The sequence below is a fragment of the Pleuronectes platessa genome, chromosome 8 (assembly GCF_947347685.1).
Source record: "Pleuronectes platessa chromosome 8, fPlePla1.1, whole genome shotgun sequence".
In the NCBI taxonomy this organism is placed as follows: domain Eukaryota; kingdom Metazoa; phylum Chordata; class Actinopteri; order Pleuronectiformes; family Pleuronectidae; genus Pleuronectes; species Pleuronectes platessa.
The window spans coordinates 22,420,915-22,446,793 of record NC_070633.1 but is presented as its reverse complement, the minus strand read 5'-3'; the positions used below and the strand labels follow the sequence as shown (position 1 = coordinate 22,446,793).

The 25,879-nt window shown below is 38.9% G+C and overlaps 1 protein-coding gene across 3 annotated transcripts in view; it reads left to right on the top strand.

Annotated features, from left to right (window-relative positions):
• Positions 1-2,783: 2,783 nt before the first annotated feature.
• Positions 2,784-25,879, top strand: part of enox2 (ecto-NOX disulfide-thiol exchanger 2) — a 159,721-nt gene continuing 136,625 nt past the window's right edge. For all 3 annotated transcript variants that reach the window (XM_053429423.1, XM_053429425.1, XM_053429421.1), the window contains exons 1-2: positions 2,784-2,927; positions 14,202-14,297. The gene's annotated coding sequence lies outside the window, so the exon portion shown is untranslated. The remainder of the gene's footprint in view (positions 2,928-14,201; positions 14,298-25,879) is intronic.

Below are 25,879 nucleotides of genomic sequence, written 5' to 3'. Positions count from 1 at the left end.
GGACGAAGAATGGGGTTCGAGCTATTTTGGTTGTTGCAGATTAGGAGGCAGACAAGCAAAGCCTCGCAAATCCCAAACCGAGGCACCGCAGGAGGAAAATGAAGAAAGAGAAGTTTGGATAAACAGCTCACAAAACCCAGACGGTTGTAGTCCCCACTTTTTCCCTCCCTCGTCTTATTCAGGTCGGCTTCGAGAGGAAAGTTGTCGTCACATCGTGGAAAAAGTGTTCAAATCCTTTACTTCAATAAAAGTACCTATGAATTTAAATGTAGAAAAATAATCCATGCTACATAGAACCCCCTGCACTCAAAGTCCTGTACAAGAAGTCTTTTGAATCTGATAATATGTACTGAAAAGTATGTGTGGAGTAAAAATACTTGCCCTGTGCAGAAAGTTTCCCCCTGCGACTGATATGTTGTGATATAGGACATGTTGTATTTGTCTTTGCTAATGCATGAATGTTGAATGTTAATGACGTATCCACTCAAGGTGAATGGAGCTAATTTTAAATACTTTACAAACAATTAGCTAGATTGGTCCAATTGGTTCCAGCCCAGGGGTCAGAACCCTTTAAACAGCCATTGAATAAATCATGAGATAATGAGTACCTTTACCTCTTTGCACTCAAAAGAATTCTGCAAATGAAACCACAGTCTCCCCGGGATATTACATTTTCATCCAGCTACACTGAATCACCAAAACGTTCTATTAACATAATCAAGATATGTTGTTACCTCGGCCAGGCAGCCTATGTTTTCACACCTGTCCGTTTGTTTGTTTATTTGTTTGTAAACCGGATTACACTAAAAGAACTGAAGGGAATTCCATTAAACTAAGTGAAAGGCTGCAGTATTGGTTTATGAAGAACCCATGACACTTTGATGTGGACTTCTCTTTCTTTAACGTTGTGAGATAGGGTGTTTTAAAACATTTTCACAGTTTTCACAGGGAATAATTCACAGCTTTTGATGAAAAAAGCTAGGCAAAGGGAGAGAAGCGATAAATATGAGTTGGTGCTATTTATTGCTGCTTGATTGAATTTGAGGGGACGGCTGGGCCTTGACAGAGGTATGTGCTGTACTCAGTGTCTTTAATTTATGTAGTGATAAGGTTAAATGTGACCTTGCATTCATTTTTTGTATCAACAGCCTTAAACATGATCAGGAGCCACAGACAGGCCAAAACGGTTGAGAAGCTTTTTGATTTAAATACAGAACAATTCACTTAAAGGTTGATTGTCTGCTCTAATTTGTCACTTCAGAAAGTTTCACTTTAAAATGATCCGGACAAGAAGTAAAAAGTAAAATAAAATGGAAATAAATTAGATTAAAATTTCACACAAATTAACATTTAATTTCACTGTGAAATGTAAAACATATGAGTTATTTTGTGGATATTCTTCTTCAGGGATTTCAGTGACTAATGTCCTCCTGTAAGGTCTCATGCAATTTTAAATTTAATCAACTCATTATATATTATAGTCTTGTTTCAATTTGAATTGAGATTTGAAGGGAAACCATTAAATAGGTTCAGAAGAATAATGACAGCCGTAAAAGAGGAGGACACCTCCTGATAAACCCAGCAGATGAACAGAAATGAGTCTTTAAAAAACTGCTACTGTTAAAACTAAAAAGAAATATGTATCCTGCCAACTCCAGGAGGTTACATTTATATTTTATGAAATTAAGAAAACCATCTAATAACTTTTAATCTAAAGTAAGATGAGGAATAAAAACTGAGTATATCTGAATAAAAACTGGGCTGAATGTAGCTGAATGTCCATCAGAGCACGAGCTGTCTGAGGTTTCTGTCGACCCTGTCAATCATTTTAGACGATTATAATGAACTGGATCCTTGTATAAAGTGCAAAATTGAATAGACATGCATCAGCTTTATTTCACTGAACCAGAGGGAGTTGATACGGGTTTTAAGTAAAGCTACTGCCCACAAAACAAAACAACAGTAGTAATGGTGGCACATATTGTACAAATTATAATGCAGAGGTTTGAGGAACTGAATGTATGTGTACATGCACATATGACTCATATATTTTTAATTTCTGTTTTTAATTATTTTCCCACTTACTGCATTTGTTTGACTTAATTTATTTATCTATTTATTAATGATACATTTTCCACCTACTTAATTTATTCAACTAAGTATATTTATTTTCCCATGTATTTTACTTAAATAACTTTAGTACCAAGTTTTTCTAACTTTATTAATTTATATCTAATATTTTTCCACCTACGTTACCTATTAAGCTTACTTTATTAATTTTTCATACTTCCTACTTGCTTTAACATCTATTTTTTTTGTGTTTGTAAAACTTTGCTCTTATTGTTTGCCCATGTGTATTTTTTTTCCTAATTTTTGTCATTAGACTGATTATAGTCACTAGACATTATTTTCACTGCACAAACACAGCTGGTCAATAGAATGTGTTTTAACTCGTAACGTATTTAGTAAATTTTGAATTCTTATATTAAGTAAATACTTGATATTGTAGTTCTTACTGTATTGAGTAACTACTAGATATTATAATTCTTAGAATGAGAAAATACTGGATGTTTGAATTCGTATATAGAGTATCTGCTGGATAGCAAAGGTAGTACAATGAATCTGTGATTAGTCCTCATGTTGTACCTGGATTTACTAGATGTATTTTTCACAGCACTTTCCTCTGACATGCGCAGCAGCAAAACGAAACCACAAGCAGTCGACCGGAAAAAAAAGAAAAAACGTCAACAAAAAGCACGTGTCGCCCTCTCGCTTGCCGTACTTGGCTCCGCCATTGTTAGAGACAGCTTCGTTGCTAACCGGACGTCTTCATGGTTGCCAGGAACTAAGAGGAGAGTTTCCCATGGAAGTGTCGGGAGGTGTCCCGGGGCTCACACGGCTCTGAGGAGCACGCACCGGGGTTCCAGGTACTTTAACACGTCCTCTTCCCCTGTCGCTGTCACTTCACCGGTGCTAGCCATTAGCATTAGCATCTGTCACAAGTTTACTCTGAGGCTCGGCTGGTGACACTTTGGTCGCATTTCCGTGTTTTGTCACTTTAGTTTTGTCGCGTGTGAAGCGGTGCGTGCTCAAAGGTACCCGGTGTCCCTTCCGTGTACTCACCGGGAAGTTGGGAGAGTTTAACACCGGCTGCTGTGGCGGGACCTGAGCCGAGCAGGGGTGTCAGCTCCACGGTGACAGCTGCACGGTTCCCTCCAGCCTCCACATGTGAGTCTGTCTAACTCCTGGTCAGTCCTGTGTCCTGGTCCAACATGAATCTGTCGAGCAACATGCAAGACTGTGAGCTCAGGCTGCAGCTGACTGCACCAGAGTTTAACTGAGTTTTATTTCAAAGGCCTAAAAGAGCAAACCTTCTTTTCACTTACATGCAACAGTTTCCCACCATTTAATACAAACCTGTTGCCTTGAGAGGATTCAGGCTGGACTGTGGCAACACGAGATGCAACATGTTGTACCTGCTCATGCACATTACTGTATTATTCTTTATTTTACTGTTATCTGCTGCCTGTTATCTGAAGCCACGTGTATAAGGGTTGATGATATCCTTGATTGATTAGTGAAATATTGGTGAGGCAACTTAATTCTGTGGAAAGTACAAAGAGAGTGTGTTTGACATTGTGTGGTTGAGGTTTCACTGAAGTCTGAGAGCGGCTCCATGGTGGAGGCTTGTCTGGGATTATTAGATCATCTGTGGTAATGAAACTGGCAGATATGAGCGGATAACGTTGCTCATAAATGGTCCTGATATGAACATTTACTGAACCTGTGTGGGTTGAGAGAAAATTGTCCAGTTGTATTGGAACATTTTATTACCAAGTCATGTCTGCTAGTAACCTACACTGTCAAAATGAATAAGGAAATAACTTTATACTAGTTTATTCTACAGAATTTGACTTTCTTTGAAAATGGCCAGTAACTTTCTAAGAAGTCAAGTTGATTTCTTCAAATTATGTGTTTTTATTTATCCAAAAACCAAAGATATTCAGTTGGCAAAACAGATAAATGCCGCAAATGTTCCCATTTGAGAAGCAGCAACCAGAGAATATCTGCTATTTGTTTGTCAATAAATGACCCCTGTTTCGTCTCCGTGTGCTGCAAAGGACTTTGGGTCATCACAGTTTGTTTTTTCTGCCATATGAATAAAGATGAGTTGAACTCAGTTAAATGATTAATTCATCATCAAGTTGATAAACAAATTCATAAGACAACTATAGTGTTTGTGCTCTGGGGTCAAGTCGAAAGTCAAAAACTGTTTGCAGGAAATATTTTTAAGTCCCGTCATCGTGCTGCGCTGTTAAAAAAGAGAGCAGCACAGTTTTGCTCCGTGCAGCAAGACAGTTTTATGAGCGCCCTGAGAGTGATATGGAAATAATAAGAATCACCGTGTGGTACTTATTTAAATGGTATGAAAACCAGACTCTGATTAGGGCATGAAATTGGAGAGCTTGCCTCTAAAAATATGGAGGATCATTACTGAAGATCCCCCCCCCCCCCCCCCAACATTCATTTCCAGAACGGCTCAGAATGATGAGCATTTCTTCGGAGATTTGAAGGATTATTGAGTCATTAATGGTCACCTAATGCTCGTGATATATGAGGTGTCACGCAGGTGTGAAAATCTAAATCCAGTAATGAGCTAAAGCGTTTCTTCTCAGGTATAATCCTGAATCTAGACTCCCCATTTTGCTAAGAGAGGCGACACGGATGGCATGGTTAATCCTCCTATTTATTAAAAATGGAGGATCCCATGTGTTCTGGCCCAATCTGAGTCCCTGTTGTCAAAGACATAACCGGAATCTGTCATCTGAAATGACACTGGAATTACTTTCTGCATTCGAGCAAACCAGTGAAATCCTGTAAGAGCAGAACTGCACAACTATTTCTATCTGCTGGAGAGATGCCAGCTAATATACGTGATGTTTAATTTTGTAATTTTAAGCATTTCCTGTTAGGTTTTGTGGATTTATGGGAGGTGATTCATAATATGATTTTGTTTCCAATTTCTTCATAAGTATGATCCATGCAACCATGCATAATCATGGCTTTAATCAAAAGCCTTAGCCGTTTTAGCCCAATCATTTAACAATTAACAAAAACTCAAGTGCCAACAATTTTGATCATCTACTTTAGAGCAAAATCTATCTACCCACACTATTTCAAACATTCCAGTATATTTTGTTTTTACTAGCTGATTTTTGGCCAAATCATTTTATGATTTTCCAATAAAATTATCAACATAGTAATTGGTAACTAAATGTGATACATTTTTTAACAAATGAGGCCAACCTCACAATCTGATTAAATGTATCGCCTTGGAAATAAAACATTTAAACTGATTGCATCCTCTTATCAAAAAAACTAGTTTTAAATCTTTTATATTTTGGAGTTCAGCATTTCCAGTGATAGTCCCACGTTCACAATATTTAATCCCTTTCTGTTGTGTTGTGATATGACAGATTAGGTTCAGGAGTTTACCTGCCTCCTTCGTCTTGGGCCTGATTTATTTAAGCAGTGTTGAGGACTGCACGACCAAGATGTAATAGGGGTGTCAATATTCGTCATGTCAGCAGGTTGTGCTTCATTAATCTGTCTGATTGATCCAGCATCCATGTGCTTCAATGACCTTGCTTTGCACAAATAAGAGTTGCAGCCATGCCAGTGATACCTGATCTACTTGCTCTGTTGATGGATTTATGCTTGACTTATTGAAGGCATGAGACAGAGACAAATGTGCACACCCAAGCTGTGAGTGCAGAGCATATTCTTCATGTGTAATACAAGAGGAGGCCTATTGTGACACTTTATGATGTAACTCAGTGATGACTGTGGAAGCAGATTGAAGTCATTGTGCTCTGCTGAATTATTAACATCTGATCATGTGTTTGTCATAATTTAAAGGAGACAATAGAGATAAATTAGGAGAAAATTTGAATGTTTTGATTGATTACATTTATTTTATTATTTTTACCAGTGGCTACAATCGTCAGAGGATTAAAACCTAATGGCAAAGTTGCACAGCATCAATATTTCAATTTCGATTCATAATATAAAACAGGCTACAAGCTACAGAGAAATTCACTTTTCAGAGTCGACTTTTCTCAGTTCTTGGATAGTTATTCTGTCTGAAATGGTCTCAACATAATTTGCAAATAGCAGCACAAATAGAACATGAGGATTTCACAGTGTTCCCCATGGACTTTCACAGACTGTGGCGACCATCCATAGTCTGTTTTGTCTTCCATCCGTTACATAATGATCAGAATTTTTTCCCACCTCTCATACACACATAGAAGATCTCTGACTTATTGTTTTTTCATTGTTGCTACATTTGAACTGTCCTGCATACAAATTCATAGACCATTCTCACATTATGAATGATATCCCTACCCGTTATTGTAATACTGCCTGAAGATGATTACTCACTGTAATCCTATCATTAGAGAAAATATAAACACTGTCATGGCCTATCAGTGACCTGTCAATTAATATTATGATGTTGTTGCTTGCTCCATTGTTTGTTATTAAGCTTAGACTGTCCTCTCTGTTTGGTTGCACTCTGTGTAAAATTGCCCTGGCACCGTTATGATTTCATTCCCCAAATTTGTCTGACTAGACTCTCCTGCCTGAGGCCAATACAGCTAAACTTAGCTCGGTGGATGGCACCATGTTGAGAACATCTCCCATGTTCTGGACCAAATTGTTTTTGTCCCACTTGAGGTGAGAAAAGGTGACATTTCTCATTATGAGATGTTTTATTGAGCCTCAAGGGATTTTGGGAGCTGGATAGAAAGAGGGAGGTGGGTTAGAGGGCGTCATTTGAGTGGATCAATAAATGTGTGTATTTTGTATTTGTTATTTTGGGCCTGTGAATACAGTACATAAAAAAAGTAGAAGAGTGGATAATGAGATAAAATCAATGATAAGAGTTTTTTTCCTCCATTGTCTATTTTGTTTTATCGATACAATTGTGAAATGTTTCCTGCTTCACAACAGCAGCTCCATATACAACATTAAATACAACACTTAAGAAAAGAAAAACAAACGATACATACACGTAACATCGCATTGATCCACAAATGACAATTAACAACGTAGGATGAAGTTCTATATTAAATTTTTTGGATCGATTGTTGCACAAAAGAGTGCTTCAGTCCAACCCTATTGAATCATTAAAAAGACAGTCATCAACTGAACTGATATTGACAATCTCTCCACTTTCAAGTCTCCAGTTTCATTAAGTCACATTAGATGAATTACTTCTTCACATTGAGACCTCTCCTTAAAATATGAAACATAAACAAAATCATTTCTCATTTGCCTTTAACCACTCTGCCAGCGGCTTTAATTTCCTTAATTGCATTCAATTGACTCCTGTAGTGTGATATTCATATTTGTATTTATCAGAGCTGCATACTTCAAGGTTGTCTTCATTTAAATTTGTTAGATTTCTGATAGTAACATTAAGAAAAATTAAATTTGAAGCTTCTTTTAAAACCCATTCAAATAGCATACACTGTTATTGGTCCAGGCAGATTCTGCAATATCATATCCTTGGAAATAGGAATGTCTGTTTGTGATTATAATTGGAGAAATATTTGGATGCTGTTTTCAGTCAGCTTTTTGCTGCTATGTATAATTTCTTTCAGCTCAAAGTGGGTTAGATGTTGTCAAATCTTTCTGGAGAAACCATTTTCTTGCTGCCACTTCACATTCTTCAAGAATCTGAAGGGACTGAAATGTCTTTACCCTTTTGTTAGTCAGTGAAAGGTACTGACAGCCAGGAAGATTACAATTTTTAATTGAATGGTTTTCTGCTTAAATATTACTCAAACATCACTCAAGGTGGTTCACTGTTTGTAAAAAATTGTATTTACGCCTTTTATGTAAACCGCAAGAGTAGACGAGAGGGTAAAATTGACACGCAGATGAAGCATCTTAATTATAGTCACCTCCCCCTGTAAAGGTGTCATGTTACCCTCTGTTCTGCGTCACTCAAATCGATGTTAAAAATACATCTATTTCAGAAGTTTAAACATCCTCTACCTTTCTGGTCCTAAAATAGACTGGTTTAAATGACAGTATGAGAGCATATGCTATATGCTTCCCAGGAGGCAAAAAAAAAATAGAGCAATGGACTCGCTCATACTCCATGAGTCACATGGGAAATGCTGTAGGCCGACGTATGTTACATATAGAGGGTGAATAGAAATTCCACAGTGACCTTGTAGTGTACACCGAGGATAAACAGAAGTGCAATGCATTGGTTTTACTTTCAGGGCAGAGTTCAGTGCCTGATAACGGGTTCCATTTAATCCTAAACACTGACCTGCTATACACAGCCTTTTGTTTTTTTCTCAGGCAGACTGAATTGCTGTTTAGATTGGTCTGACCGCCTTGCAACGATGTTCTTTATCACTGCCTGTGGTCAGTTATTTAGGGTATGTGGCTTTCAGTTTATGGGGTAAATCTCCTCAGATGATCTCAATAGGTGTTTGATCTAATGTGAAGTTTCCAAAAGGTGTGAGGTAAATTAATTTCATAGCCCAGTAAGTCTGGAAGCTGCAGTGACATTGACAAGTGAGGGTGTGTGTGGGGGGGGGGGATTCATGCTAATCTGAAGTAGACATAGCAAGTGAGAAGCGGTTACAAATTGTCAGAACAATCTGAATCATATGAACCTGTACCTAACAATAAAACCTGGATGATTTATTGGTTGCCTGCAGATAATTTGTCTTTCACGGACATATTGCTATATTTGTTTGTTTCCCGACATGCTGGGATATGAAAACATTTATTTCACAGAATAAACAATGCAGAAAAGAAAAGAAAATCTTTATTCAAGCTCTATATATTTTTGATGTTTTCCTTTTGTTTGTTTATTTTTTCCACGTACAAAATTGATCATAGACCATGTCTTCGATGGAACTGATAAACAATCAAACCGATGACCTGCAGCAGTCTTCTAAATTCCCATCTTTTATGCAGTGCAGGAAATGGTGTTTTGTTCATCACGCCCAAACATGATCTGTGTCACGTATTAAACAAAAGCAGGAGATTTACTTTCCGCTTTGTTTTTCCACGGATTACCTGATCATCTTTTTGGTAGTTACCTTCACGAATGTTATATTTTTCAAAAAAACATGAAAGCCATATTTTTAATCAGGCAGTGCTGATGGTGGGTTACACTTTCAGTGATTGAACTAAATCTCCAGTTGTAGTGATGAGCTGTGAAGACTTTGATTAGAGCAGGAAGTGGTTACAACAGCACGGCATACTTTACCCTTGACTATCTTGTCCTGTTTGAATGACATCCACTCACTTCAAACTAATGGGAACTGGAAATTAGATGTTTCCTTGGATTTCTAGGCACTGTTAAATTTTACAAGTTGGCTTCTGTCGTACCTCTCTGGTTTTATATGCTATGTTTTTATGTGTGGGATTTATGGAGAGTAACATAAGAAATTAAGTAATTTATTGACCCTGGGTGCATCCAGTAAAAACTCTGCTACAGGCTGGTTCCCCGATGTAAACACCACACTGGATCTTTTTGACTGGACAGTAAAGCTTGCAGTGACTGTACAACTGTAACACAACCCTGGTAGATTTTGTAAAGACAGACTCGGCCCCGTCACAGAGACCTTTTGATGAAAGATAGCAGCTGATTACCTGCCAAGTCATTTGAAATGACTCCAGGTCTAAAGCCAGGATACAACCCTGACAGAGCTGTGTGTCGGAAGCAGCCAGACATCTGGATTAAAGTGCGAAAAGATTCGACTGGTTATACTCCCCTAGAGCAAGTGATGGAGTCAGAGATAAATAAACTGAACCAACATTGGAGTTTGTATCCTGTTTCACGGACAGTCTAACATTTTACCCAGTGAATGAAAACAATCAGATTTTTTAGAATATATTAATGAAACACTATAATATTTGAATTATAATCGTCAATTATCCTGGGGGTAAATCTTCGTTGTATAATTTCGTCACCAATAATATAAGTTTCCTAAAATGTAAGGTAGGGATGCACCGAATATTCGGCCACCGAATATATTCGGCCGAATATTGCAAAAAAGGCCACATTCGGCCACATTCGGTATCCGGTAAAATGAGTGAAAAACAAGGCCGAATATTAGCGGCGCGTTTTAATGACGCAAGCAAACAGCGTCTAGTGACGCGATAAACGTAAACAAAGATGTCCGCGAAGAACTATAAATCAAAAAGGGTCCGTCCGATCCGTCCGTCCGTCATTCCGAAACGGACTCGGAGAAGCATACTGAGGCCATGATTTATAGTTTTACGAGCCTTTTTGTTGTGAAAACAATTCACCGCCAGAACAGTAGATGGTGAAACGAAAGTCGAGCTTAGACAAGCCTACCTCATGAGGTATATAGAATAAGTCCACGCTGGTTTATTTACGTCCTCCCGGCTCCTCACACACAGTGAACGATGGCAACTAACAGAAAAAGGATGTTGATGACGCGACAGTTTTTGCTGAATAAAGTGACACCCAGCGGGTCAAAATGCTTTTGTTATTGTGTCTTAACGCAGCGGTTCCCCGGTCTTGTTTCCAAACTGCGTTGCTAATTCAACAGCTGCAACAGCTTGAAGCTACACGGAGGCAGCTAGCTCCCCCCAGCTTCCACACACAGTCAGCAGGGACACCCGATACTAGCTACTACCAAGTGTTTGCTTCTAACCTGACGGTGTTTGAGAAACAGTGTCATGACAGCCGTGGGATTAAAGTCAGCGGGTTTTTGCGCTGTTCCCACCGCAGTTAGCATGGTGGCTAGCCCGCTAGCCCCGTTATCAAAGTTCGTTATAACCGTATGTGACCGTACACACATGCTGTAAGTGCTCTAACCAGCCACCGTCAGCCGGACAACGCCGCTTGCTTAACACACTTGTCACATTAATCATCGAGTCGTAGTTGTGATTTTGGTTTATTGTGATGTAGGGAATGGAACAGGAAGTTTCCATTCCGAAATGCTGGCGTTAGCGGACCAATCACAGCCAAGTGCTATCCGTGGGCTGTCCGTCATTTCGACGTGTAGTTAGAAAAATGAGGCTACGAAAAGCTCTCCGAGGAGCCTCGGAGAGGCACGGAGAGGGCGTTCCACGTTGGAGAGGGCGGTCCTATCTGTCCGTGTCCGTCAAAACGGAGAAGCATACATTGGCCTTAAGTAGACCTATGGCTTGATACAGGCACAGTTGTTTTGTTTTAATGTTTTTGTCTGTAAAGCAATTTGGGTTGTCTTGTCTCAGATGTCAGTTTCTTTCTGATGACAAATCTGTTCTGGTCAGGGATATGTTATGTACCTGTAAGTGTTTGATGTTACAAGCACACTTGCTATTTACCTCAGCCTTTACATTATTGTTTACATTATAGCCTACTGTTACTTAGTAGACTTGTGCCAACTTTTGCACTTTTTTGCACAACATGTCAGAAATGTTAAATAAACATTTACTTTCTTTGAAAATCATGTCTATGTATTTTATTTTTGCAAATTAAAAAAAATAAATAATGAAAAACTTAACAACCACATTCGGTATTCGGTATTCGGTATTCGGTATTCGGCCAAGCGTTTGATTATTATTCGGCTTCGGCTTCGGCCACAAATTCTCTATTCGGTGCATCCCTAATGTAAGGTTTACTCATCATTTGAAATAAGTCGTGTGACTTAATGAGGGACTGCATTTAGCTGCTTTGACAGCACACTGGACGTGGAGGCTTCGCTCCATAGGCTCTCGTGTCAGGCATTAACTGGCTATTTGTATTAACTGCTGTTACTTTATCAAAGAAATGTTTCTCTTTCTTACAGCTGGAATTGGCACATGAAATTCCTTTTGTCAAATCCCAAATGTACTTCACTCTGGCCATTTGTCTTTTCCTTGGCAATGGCAGTCTTCTGCTTATGTACTGGTTTGCTATATATTCTATAGAATGAAATGTTCCAAAGATAATATGATGATGGGAAATTCTTTCTCCAGCTTTAAAAAAAAAATACAGTATGTAACAGTAAATTATTTCTCGGAGTCCAAGGCTATTTTGGCTGTTAATTTAATACTTTAATTTGATCATGTTGGCTTGGCTCCAGAGGTTTAAGATAATATATGTATGTTATGTGTATACTTTTTTTTTATGGGCAGCTCAGATGCTAATGCCAAATTGCAACGTCAAGTAGTATAATGTTACGTTAGTGTGCATAAAGGAGACTTAACTACCATCAGCGGAGAACTGGTAGAAGGCATTAACGGTCTGTGCAGAGTCTGGATTATGTCAATGAAGGGACACTCTTCTGAAGTTGAATTTTTAAGAAATGCATTTGGCAAATACAAAATTAAGGGGGATTAAATATGTGCTGTATTTTCTGAGAGCCATGAGAAGTGTGTGGTGTTTTCTCTCTATATAAACTTTATTCTGGCTGAGCTCTGACCTCTCTCTTTGTGTGAACTGTCATGATTATGGCCTTGGCTTACCTGGGAGACGAGTGACAGCTGCTGCAATGCGAATGAGGAGTGACACAGACAATTAACGGGCCGGATTCAGCCTGGTCTGACCTTCTAATCAATGCCCTCCTATTTAGATCTGGCAGGCCAGCGACCCACTCTTTTTTCTAGACTAATAAAGATGGCAATGAGAGCAGCTCCTTGGATGGACTGCCAATACTTTTAACACCCCCATCAATCCTCATTACTGTTAATGGTTTCTTTGCGAGTGTGAGCTGGATGTTGAAGAGGGTGTGGGTGGGCTTGGGTGTAGTTTGCGACTTGGCTACATCACAGTCATCATATTATCACCCCAGTCAGTGGAATGGCTGAGATAGTGGGTTGACTGATTGCTGTAATACAGTGTGAAAGTGATTGATCATAAGCACCTCGTCAACTTTACAGGAAGCAGGAATATTTGACATAAGAAGAATATTATAATTATCTTATTCCAGACTTCTGAATTTAGACCAACATCATAGATTTGTCTTGCAGTTCATATAAATGTGGTATTCTAGGGATTATAGGGACCAACACAAGTTCACAGGTGTTGGGGATATGTGACAGATGTTTAACAGGACCTTTTTTTAAGCTCCAGAGAAAGATGTGGTTCAGGTTGAAGAGAACAAGTTTGCAAATGATGAAAATCTAGGGTGTGTGGAGTTTGAAAGAAGTCCGTCTATCAAACCTCTCTTGGCCATTCTTCATCTTTGTGATCTCATTAAATGTTGGAGAATGTAGGCATCAGGCTCTGACAAGTAAGAAGAATAGCCATTCAGTCTAATTATATCAATTTATTGTAAAACTGTCTTGCCACAAAAGTCAGATTTCTCTGAGCAAAACAATCACAGATCTTTCATCGACTCCTTTATTCATAAATTCAATACAGCTGTAAGAAGGTGTCCCTTTATCTTCATAAAAGATATTCTGAATCTCAAACCACAATGACACGGGGCATTGTGTAATAATGAAGCCTGAAAATTCCTAGACAGTGGTTTATGTCCTTGTCCTCCGAGGTCTGATTGCACAGTTCTGGAAAGTTAATCACAGCAGCAACTAGAATTGTACTCAGTAGAGCCCTTACTTCTGCCAAGGCCAAACAATTACATGATTGTGTAGTTATTTTACTAGAAATATTAAAGAAAAAATTGTCTGATAATCAAAATGATTTTTTCTTCATAAAACATAGTTAAAGAAAGTGAAAACTTTGTGTAATGTTGCTAAATAAACCAATCAACATACAATCAAAAAAATAACCTCCTTGTTGAAGGTAATTCATTATTGTCTCCATACTGGATAGAATTATGTAAATTAGCACAAAGCTACACGGTCCACATTATAAAGTAATCTGGCTCAACCATGTGCGTGTGAGAGTTTTGCTGAGTGGCTGAGGGACAGAAAGAGCCAAAGGCAACTGCTTTGCAGGATCCTTCTGCGACAGGATCCCCGCTGAGTGAAAGCAACCGTCTCATTGAAATGAGTGAAAAAGCTTGAGCTCTTGCAGCAGTGCAGTTTTCACTGTGAAAGGTACTTTGGGCTGTGCTTTGGCATCCACAACTGAAATGTGCTATATGAAACTCATCTTTAGGGTGACTACTTCCGTTACATAGAGGATAACACAGGTATAGAGGATAACACAGGCATAGTCAGGATTTGAGCAGCACCCGTTTGATTTGGTTCTTTTTGTTTTGCAGGCTGAAAGATGAAGGCACACCACCGCAACATCATGTTTTCCAGAGAGAAGTGGCCTCTCTTTTGATAGAGACTGGTCAATGGCCACAACATCACAGGTATGATTTCCATGGCATGAGAGATCCAGACTTTTCAAAGCTGAATGAGACCACAATCTACCACATCCTACAACCCTTATTTTAAGCCTCTTAGAAAATGTTCTTTTTTAATAAATGTTTCAGACACATTTAACAATTCAGCTAATGACAAGCTTGGATCTTTGGTATTTTTCTCTCTCTCCTCGATTTTTTTCTAATTTAGAACATTTTCAATAGTTATTCCCCAGTTTAAACCTCTCTAAGCCTAGTGTTAATTAACCTAATGGCTTTAAAAGAAAACCAGTTGTGGAAAAGGGACTCGTTACTTAAAATTATTCCAGTTCTTTCAAATATTTCTCATATGCTGGCACTGTTCTTCAAATTGTGGCATTTACCAGTAGTCGATAGTGTCTTCAGAAACTGCAGTCATGTACCTGAGGTTGTGATGTCTTTATATGATGTAAAAGATTTGTTGTGGTTCGATGTAAGTCGAAGTGCAGTAAAACAGCCCTGAAAGCATTTAGCTTGCAGGGTGTCTGCTGTTCTTTGTTGTCCCAGTGGCTCAGGTGGTGCCTGCCGCTCCGGCTATTAATACTGGAATCTGCCTTCAGATTCAGCAGCAGATAATCGCAGCTGTATCTCCTCTAATTGTCTGTTGCCTAAGAACTACAGGAGATGTATGCTGCATGTCAAAGAGTTTTCTTTAACTAGATTCCGTGCCTGCATTTGGGCACATGCAAAAATTAGAGACCTGCTCATTTGAATTTACTGCAGTGTATTTCTTTCCGTGGCATAATTATCGAAGCTCAGTTTTAGATTTTGGAAATGCAGCCATATGACTGTAATATCCTTTAAAATTATAAACTAAAAAGGGATTGGTCAGAATTACTGAACAACAATACTGGGTACTGCATTGGCATTTAAATACACATTTCAATTAAGTTGCAAATGAATGGGAAGCATTGCTCAATATCTTAATTGTCAGCGTACTGTGATGGGCACGTTGCGATACATCCAGTGGTGCCCAAATGGACTCACTCAACTTGGGTGAGACCTTTTTATCAGAGTGCCAATATATGTATTTTATTAGTCTGCATTATTTCCTTGTATTCAACTTTTTATAGACCTTAATGATTATAAGATGTAAAATTCTCCCCGTACCATGATCTACCAAACCAATCAGTGTGTTGAAGGGAAAATTAACATTTTGGCAGCATTGCACAGTTAATGGCTGTGCATCAAATGCCAATTTTCAACTCCTGTTCTCGTCCAATACACACAATCAAGCTCATTTATAGAGGAGCTAGAGTCAACAATGCTTGTTGTTACCTGTTTGAAGCAGGACTCATTAATGAGTTGTTGTTCATTACTGCGCCAAGTGGGAACTTGACAGCATAAAGCACTATAATGAGGAGATACAATTCCACTTTAACATACTGCGAATGGTGTCTTGACAGCTTATAGTGTGTATTAATTATATAATGTGTGTTTGCTTGAGAATTAATTCACTGTGTCTCCTGAACAGCAACAAATCATACCTGTAAAAAACCTTAAAATGGTCAGTCATAGCAGACAATTTTATGTTGGCATTTGCAGAGTAAAAAAATTGGCAAATCGGTCATAAGCTGCAGTTCCTCTCTGTTTGTCTGTGGCTCCCATGTGTCTTCTATGTCTTCAGAAGCAAAAGCAATGTTTCTTTTAAGTTTATGTAGCTTTTCAGTTAAGCCACACTTTGCATTCATCTTCTTTAGAGCTCACTCTAGATTTCCCCCTACCTCAGTGTATGATTCACATTCACATCATGTGAAGATGCTGCAATTTTAGCTGGTTGCTCATTCTAATTTTACACATACTAGATTTCCATGTAATACTCAGTAGACGGTATAATGCCCTAGTTTAATGCCCAATGTGGAGGCAAATAGGTCACAGCTCCCATTTTTAACTGGGGGACAGTCTTGAGCTTCTGCTCATAGATGTCTCACCTCTGTGAGCCAGCTGGAAGATGTGATAAGAGCCTTGTCTCTTCTCTTACATCTTATTCAAAATACTATTGCTATTGTCTTAGATTTGAGAACTTTCAAGTTTATAACAAATATTGCCTGCCGTCTGAGATGGAAAAAAGATTGAATGTTTTAACGAGTCACCATCGTGGTTGAGATTTCTCCTGATGATTGTTTATGACATCTTAAATTTAATTTGAGGAACATAGCACATGTAAACTTGTACTTGATCATATATTGGATAGATATTTAGTTTGTTATAACTGGCTGTTTGGTTTGGTATGAAAGTGTGAACTTCAGCTACTGAAATTGCCATAGATTTTTTTGTTTTAGGCTAAAGATTCACAGGGAGAAAGAAAAGTATTTCTTGGTAATGTGGCTCATACTTTTAACGTCTCAACCAAACAACATGGCACTAACAGCCGCAGACTAATATTACCACTTGTCTTTGCTGTGTCAGTCTGTCTGGCTCTCTCTTTCTCACTCACTTTCGTGATCACACGCACACACACACACACACACACACACGCAGTAAGTAAATTTGCTCCACTGAATGCCAGCATACATACTTTCACATATACTATTACAGATACATTTTAATGATGCCCAAAAGCAACTAATAAATTATGATAACTGTTAATTCATATTACTGAATCAGCTTACAGTGTCGGTAAATTTAGACCTAATTGCTGGAACCAATAGTTTAATTTCCAAGTGCAATTCTGTCTCCATTTCAATCAAACTTCTTATTTGTATTTAGCTTTAACTCTGATTTGTATCATCATTAGTGGCTGCTGCCAGTGTTTTTAGTTTGGATTCAGTGTCCCTGCACAATATGACAAATAAGTGGGCCGAATCACCCGATATGGAAAGTAGCACAGTCAACACTTAGTTCAATGAACACATCATCCAAATCTCTAATGTTTTTATCTCTTCTCTCTTTCCACAGCACCAATTTTGTGATGGTGGTATCTAATTACAATATCTTCAAAACATCCCAGCCTTCTGTGTTTTCAAAAATATTGCTAGGGATTTTATATCTACTAGACTGAAACACCTACAGACACTCCAGCAGATCAACACATATACAGTATATGTATTTATTTTTAATCAGTATTTTTGACTGTTGGGAAACTTTATGAAAGTTTTACTCAAAAATATTTTTTGTCTCATGTAGGCAGAGGTCTATGGAGCTGTTTCTATACACTGGACGGGGAAAGAATGTAAAAAAGGTTCCCTTTGACTAACAGGAACTCAACAAAAGGTGGCTCTTAGCATTTCTGAGAGTTCCCCACTGCAGACAAACATCAGTCGCTTAATGAACAATAAAGAAAATAGTTTGTCATGTATACAAATATACAGCGAAAATAGACTTGTTTGCTTTCTTTCTGAGATTTAGATAAGAAGTCACCATACCGCTCTCGTGCCTTTTGTCTTATAAATTAAAAACAACGGACAGGACACGGTCAGCTTAGCTTAGATTAGCAAGTCAATTTAAATTGTTAACACTGGCCCTTCTTTAAAAGTCTTTATTTAATACAAATGAAAACCATATTTCTCGACCTGAAAACAATCTGGTGCAGACTGTTTCCTCTAAAGCTACAACTACTTGTTTTACTCTGTGTTTTTGTTCACCTTGAACAAACAACTTATATATCACGTTAATTGGTTGGCTTTAAACTAGATTTATGGTCAAAGCATTAGGGTTAATGGGAGTCCTGTCATAGGTGCATTCACAGCATAGGCTGTGATTTATGTTTTAGCGTCGGTTGTTACCGCCTCTGGATTGCTGGAGGCATTTGCTCCATATGATCAGCTCATGTTTAATATTCTGCACAAAACTGTTTACATGTTGTCATTTATGATGATTGTGTTTATGTCCATTCATTCAGAGTGATTGATGCGATGAGCAGATGGTTTGCAGTGTAAACAATCTGTAAATGTCTTTAACTGAAAAGGAGAAAATCAATGAGTCTTTCTTAAACTTCCTTTATTAAAAAATGCAATCACATTGATGGGGATGTTAACATCAATGATTGCTTTCTCTCAAACTTTTCCATTCTTAACGACGCTTGACACTACAAGTCACGTCCATTCACATGTATTCAGCACTATTACCCATATATCCCATTCACACACTGACAAGTGCACCCATTAAGGGCCAATTGGGTGTCTTGGTTAAGGACGCTTTTACCTAAGTGACAGCAGGTGCTCAAACCACTAACACTCCGATTAGTGCAAAGCCCACTACTTAGAAACCTCACATGGAGCCCCATGTTAGGGATACCTTTCCAGGATGAACAGAATGTAATATATGTTGCATGTAGCAGAACACATCAACAGTATAACAGTTTTCACAACTTTGATTATAAGAAATAGTCTGTATGAATTTCAAGAGTTATTGTCAGTAATGGTAGAGTATGTCAGTAGGTGTATTGTATGTCAAGCTGCTTTGTTTATGCTTTGGTCCAGGGGTCTTCAACGTTTTTCAGGACGGGGACCCCCTACTTTTTATATTGTCTAAAATTGTGTTTTATATTAAACTGGGCCTACTGCCATATATAAACAGAGCTACCCTGTTGTTGTGCATTCAATACTAAGCTATTCAAATATAACACAGGTTCATATAGTCATGTTTTCAATTTAAACATGTGCTAGGTACAGGTTGGCCATGCCACTGCCATTTATAAACATACATCTTGCATTATTATACTATTAAAGTAATTCATAGATTTTTTATTTTTATTTTAAAAATACATGTAGAAGAGACAGTGAATCCTCAAGCCAACTGTGGATGGCACACATACTCCCACATTAGTGAAATGTCGGACCCTGATGGGTAGCACACAACTTATCTAACCTTTGACGGATGGAGGTTGTTGGGCAGAGGTTCAAATCAGCCTCTCAATATGTTGGATGAATGTTAATGTGTATTTAAAAAATTGGTTAGAAAATACATCAAAAACTATAAAAATTATTTAAAAAAATCGAATCAACCAAACATTTAGCGACCCCCCTGCAGTACCTCCGCGGACCCCCTGTTGAAGACCTCTGCTTTAGTCACTAGTGTCATCACCTCTCCAATCAACAGCAACACAATTTGAATCTTCTCTGTGTTAACTGTTGTTGTAGTGTTGCTCAATTTTATATAAACATGATTACCTATTTATTACTTAAATAACTGTAGCATCAGACGCCCTTGTTTTGTGCCATTGCTTCAGTGTAGAGCTGTGGGCAGCATTGCTTGCCTCTCTGTCTCTCTCTCGCTCGCTCTCTCTCTCTCTCTCTCTTTCTTTCTCTGGCAAAAATACCCGACTAGATGAACACGACTTGATGTCACACTCCTGAGACACCAGATGTTTCTTATGCACAAACTGAGAACAATTACATCCCAAGTTGCCGTTTCAGAATCTCAAGGGTGCCCACGTTTGATAGTATCATGCAAAATATATGTGCAGTCCCCCCCCATGTCTTTGTCAGTCACATTGCAGAAAAGCAGTGTAAGATGTGCAGCATTTCCCTCTTGTTTATTTCTGTTCATGATCTGCTTTTTCAGTACTTTACGTCTCTAATCACAACATCGCAGTCATGCCTATCGGTCTGTGTTGTATTATTTGGGTGAGACTGAATGTGCCTTATTGTCTGCAGTGAGATTGCAGAGTTCATGACATTAGATATTTGTACGTCTCAAAGTTGAGTAATGGCGCAGTCAGTCAGGGGTGTATGAACTGTGATAATGGGTCTGATATGTAATTTCTGAGCGATTCAAATTCTTTACTTTTATTGGATCTGTTAAACAACGTGACACGTTCATTTCACTTGGTGACATGTTCATTACTGTGGGAAATGCTCTCTGAAATGAAATATTGGTGCCACCAAATTACGCGCCCTGTGCCACTAATGGGAAAATGTCAGCCGAGGCAGGAGCAAAAATAGAGCACTTTGGGGGTTTTGAGTTTAAGCAACTCCTTGTCTTGTTTAATTGCTCTGTAGTTTATATTCTAAAACTACTTTTACAATTGGGCATAGCTTTGCAGAGCAGATATAAAACAAAGTATATCACAAAGTCATGCCCACGGTGACTCACAAGCCATTAAATGAGATGTGCTGCTGCTTGTTCTTTGTAGAATATGATGTTATTTTGACGTGTGGAACCAACCTTGACAAATGACAAGTCCGACTCTGACGTGAGCTTAACCAAAGGTTTTTTGTCGACCTCTTTGGCATCTCATGTGTACAGTAGAGGCCACAGTGTTATTTTCAGAAAATATTTGTAATCGTCATATACTCGTCTCCTGTGCCATGTTTAATCAAATCAATTTACGCAGCCACACAATCTTAAGTCAGAACAATGATAATATTTATAGATGGATAGATTGATGGATTACTTTATTGATCCCCGAGAGAAATTAAATTGTCACAGCAGCAGCCACGTTTCATCAAAATACAATAATAACAGGGTACATGCTGCATACTAATAATAGTGTTCAGTGATAGCATAGCAATAATAATAACAATGGTATAGCTTAAATGATAATAATAGTAATAGCTTAGTAATACTTCAGTGGCAGTAACGTTGTGATAAAATATGTATAATGACTCCCATCATTTTAATATAATACACATTATGTAAAAAGAATATACAATCGTATATTGATCGAATACTATTTGTATGATATTCTCGATATATTCAGAGTGGAGTGTTTAGTGCAGAGGAAAGAGCAGACTGGCAGAATGTCTACTGCAGGTTGTAAGTGGTCAAACAATTCTGTTCAGTCCAGTTCAGTAACCACAGATTTGGCTGATGGATTGTGTATCCTGATAGCACCAACCAGGGAAGATTTCCTGTATCGTTCCTTTCAACATAGCGCTTGAATGAGTTTGTTGCTGAAGTTGCTCTTAAGGTCTGTCAACTGTTTTGTGAAGGGGTGAGTAGCATTCTCCATAGTTGGAAGCAGTTCTGCCAGCATTCTGTCCCCAGCCACCTACTCCAGGGTGACACTCTAAGAGCCGGCAACAGACTCTGTTTTTCTGATGAGTTTATTGAACACACCACAGCAAAGCTGACGGTGCTAGCAACAACAGACTCGTAAAACATCTGGAGCATCTAGTTGCATACATTGAAGGACTGGAGCCTCGTCAGGAAGTAGAGCCAGCTCATGCCCTTCTTGGAAGCCTAGCCAGTTGCTAGTTGTTAACCAGCTGCACGCCCAGGTACTCAGTTCCTCTGATGCAATCTGGAGAAAGTTGGGGCTTATTCCTCCAGAAATCTACCACAATCTCTTTTGTATTTGCCATATATTTAACATTCATGATCCAGGCCATGTTAAAAGATGCATTCTTTTTCAGTTTATGCTCCTTTTAGACAACAAATGGAACATGACAGTGATATGAGTTCACTCCTCTGGGAAAACCACAAGAGGAAGAAGGCAGAGGGTCAACACATTGACCTCACAGAGAGCTGCCTCCCCCCGCGTGTCTGTTTTTCTGCTACTGGACAGTTGTGGTGTAAATTTTTGTCCCGGGTAAAAATAGTCTGGCAGTCTGGCAGGGCCAGGTGGTCTCATCTGCCAGTTGGGCGTCCTGCTCCCCCCTCCTGGAAAGGTGGTGTGCCGCTTGTTTGTCCCCACTTTAACATTGGCCTCAGATGGGCTTGTTCTTGTATACTGATCAAAATATGCCCTCACAGATACTTTGTTATACATGAGACAAGCTGATCTTTTATTAACTGGTCTGCATATTATCAAATGTATTAAGAAAAAATAAACATTTGTTTTTATTTAGGTTTTGAAAATATGAATTGATGAATAGTCAATTTTGAGCAACATTTTTTTTTTTTTTATGGTTTATCACATAAACTTTATGTAAGGATGGAGGACGTGTCTCCACTTCCTACTGCTATTCTGAAAGTCAAAATATCCTGGATACAAACACTCAGAAGCTTAAATCTGCGCAGTAGCCATCAGATGGAGCTGTGGTAGCGAGGTCCAGGTGATAAACACACACGACCAAGCGTGAGTCTGTCTCAGCTATCAATCAAGACATTTCAGCCCCTTTTTATAGCATCAAATAACTAATTACATCCAAACAAGAAGAACTGCTTAAAGTGACAGAAACAATCTTGAGAAAAATATATTTGACAAGCACCCTGTGTCCCTTCCACTAACATGGAGGAGGCAGGATTAATGACCTGCTCTGCACGGCCATCGAGATGCTTTGGCGATCTGCAATGTCTTCCATTTATATAGACACCATTTTTCCTTTTCTTAACATTAAACTAAACTAATTATCCTAAAATAACTATAAACATAAAATGTTGTTCAGGTGAGATGACTAAGAATTAGACCATTCGATGCAGCCCTACCATTAGCTGGAAATAGTTCTGTTTGTGCTCTTGATATTTGGACCATTTCACAAAAGATAAACTCTTGCTTGTTATTTGTGTCAAAGTTAAAAGTTACTACTCCATTTACGAGATTGTCGGACTACTTCCAATCTGTATTTATTTGGTTTTGTGTTGTTCTAAATGTTATAAGGAGAGAAATTGTTGTGCATCCAATTATCCCTCCTTGTATCCAATCTCTTGCCACCTGGATACGGTTTGGCTGCTGAATATTCCGCATAACAAGGTGTTCCCCCTGGTGACAGTTTTGGAGCAGCAGCCGCAACAAGCATCATTACTGTGTGGTTATTACAGACTGTAGCCTGCCTCGCTTTGGATTGTTTTCTTAATGGCACAGGCATTTTCCCATGCTTAACTACCGCTGGGAAGTTTTTATGGAGTTTTGCTTAAAATGATGTGTCTAATTGAGCAGTGTCCTGCTGATTAACCGAGGTATCAACGCGCCGGAGTGTGTAGTGTTTGTAGAACTGTTGATTGAGCAACAGTTAGGGCCATACAATGAGTTTTATAGTTCATGTCTCGATTGTAACTATTGTCATTTGTTAGTCCTCCGAGTCTAACTTCATTGTGTTGTGTCCCTGACTGTGTCAATCTCCCCCGTCATCACTCCTTCCCCACATCTTCAGCTGTTTCCCATCAGAGGTGTTGCCATGTCACAAGCAGCGCTAAGTGTAATGGCCATGGGACCATGTTCTCTACACCTGCAGCAAACATGAAGCTGGCTGAACAGAGAGAGGTTTATCTGGGATGGCAGGCCTTGCCTCTATCCCCGTGCCAATAGAGACAGCAGCACAGAGCCCAGCTCTTCACAGCCAGATAAGGCCCCAAGACAAAGAGGCAATGCAGCTAGACCCCACTCACTACAATGAAGGGGGCGATAAAACAAGATATGACCAATAATCCTTGACAGTTTGCTCCAGTTAAATACTTAACTTTTATCCTCCCAAGTTATTAACCTGTGCCACCATAATACAAGCTAGATGTGTTAAAGCTATAGGGTATTCATCTAGCTGGCAGGAAATGCTTCAGGTTCAGTTGAATGGCCCTAATAATATAAGACAGAATGTACCATTCATAGCAATGTTGTGAATGTGTGCAGGGTAGTTACATTGCAGCGTCTTGCACCAAGGGCAGAAAGGTTGTACATATAATCACCATGCATTAGTTGTCCAATTATTAAAAAAAAAAAAAAAAATCTTCACCATGTGCCAGTCCATGCACTTATGTAAATGGCCCTAATCAGACTGATTCTTTACGGTTGGAAGTGAGTAATTATTCCATTATTGCATACATGTCACACGGCTGCAGAAAATGCTTCAGAATATAAATGAGCGTATAGGTTAAAAGGTTAGAGGGTTCGATCACATCAAGGAAGAACTTCATATATAACTGGCTTCTGAAGAGTTTACATTTCTGTTTCGATTGTGACAGTAGCTGTTTTTTAGTGGGACCCATAAGAAATGTGACTGACTGACTTTTTGTTATCCCCCAAGTCTCTGACAATGGTAGAGATCGGTGAGCGCAAGGACAATTTGAAGTAGGGTGAAGGAAAACTCAGTAATCTGCCTTTCTTACTAAAAATCATCTAACAAAGTGTCTCCACTGCAAAACCCTCTGCTCACAAGGTTATTCCTCACATCGTTGTGCTGTCTTTGGATGTAAATGAAAGCATGTGTGTTCTCCTAAATATTAAATGTAGTATTTTACACTGGGTTATATAATTATGTATAAATACTGTGTGATCATGTACAATATTGTGTCTAGTCATGTGGTGGGGTTATCCTCAGGTGACATCTGATGCTGAACTATAAATGGAAAATCTATAGGTACAGCGTCTGTACAGCTTCTGGTTCTGGCAAGTATGAATCCATCTTTAAGTAAAATTATATTTATGCTTCTTTCGTTTTCTCAATGTGAATAAAAATTGCATTTGGACATGGTACTGTGTAGATATACTAGCATGCATTTGATAACAACAAGATCTATGCTCAAATGTATTATCCGTGGTTTAAACAAAGATAATATATGTTGAAGTGTTCAGGGCCTGTTGACACCTGCAAAGATTGTGGCACATCAAATATTTAAATCACCTTCTGCCCTCAGTATAACATGGTCGCATACCAGCATTCAATCAAAACCTGAGGCACAGATTCTTTTAGGTCTTTTTTCAAAGTTAGCAAGGAGCTTATATTACCTCTCACCTTCCTAGAACTTATTTTTACCATGTCCTTAGGCCGCATTGCACTGCATGTGACTACTGCACCTTCACAAGTCCTGGTGGGGATGGAGCAACAGCTATTTCCCAGCTCTGGAATGGAAAATTAGCTCTGTGTTTGGATAACCAAGGCAGGCGAACTCGATTCACAGGGTGCAACCACATTCCTTCCATGAATAGAAAGTGTGGATTTATCTCCTGTGGCAGTCAGATACGACCAGGAGTAATGCAGGTTAGGGTAAGTCCCTCATAGTCCTATTCCACATTTTCATATAATATAACCTGCAGCTCCCCTATTGAGCGCCAGCCTTTTACCTGATTCGAAGACAGCATGTAATGGTTATCAATTAAGGTGTTTGGCCGTGAGCAAACGTTTTATCCACACGGACTGTTCACTGGGCTGAATTGAATTCAACTAAATAGTTCAAACCTTGTATTAAGTCTTTACTCTGAGATATTGAATGGGTAATCCATCAAAGGTAGTCATTGTATTACACAGCGGTTTAGAACATCATATTCGTCCATTACCTCACCTATGCCAGAGCATAAAAGCCATTCCATAAGATTTCTTGAATGAAACTCATTTGATAACGGTCAACTCATGCGACCAGTATGTTATATCGCTCAAAGCAAAAAAGAGAAAATTGAGCCATTTGGATGATTCTGGTTCCCCCCTGCATTTTACTTATTTATTTTGTGTGTTGGCGCAAGTGTTTGTGCTTGTCTGGCAAGAAATTAACTGTGTCACAGTGGCCCTGAACAATAGCAGGCAGGAATTGCTGAGCCTAATGTTGCTCTCTGGGAACAGTAAAGTCATTTCGCTCTAGCAGACCACTTAATAGCTTTGGCTGATGCAGAGTTTGGAAATCCATCAGTCAATTGAAGCAGACAGAGATGAACAGTCTTCTGAGTGCCAGCATACTTAGTATGTGAGGAAACAGGTAGCAGGACGAAGGAGCTACCCCCCGTTCTGAGCTGGAGTCAC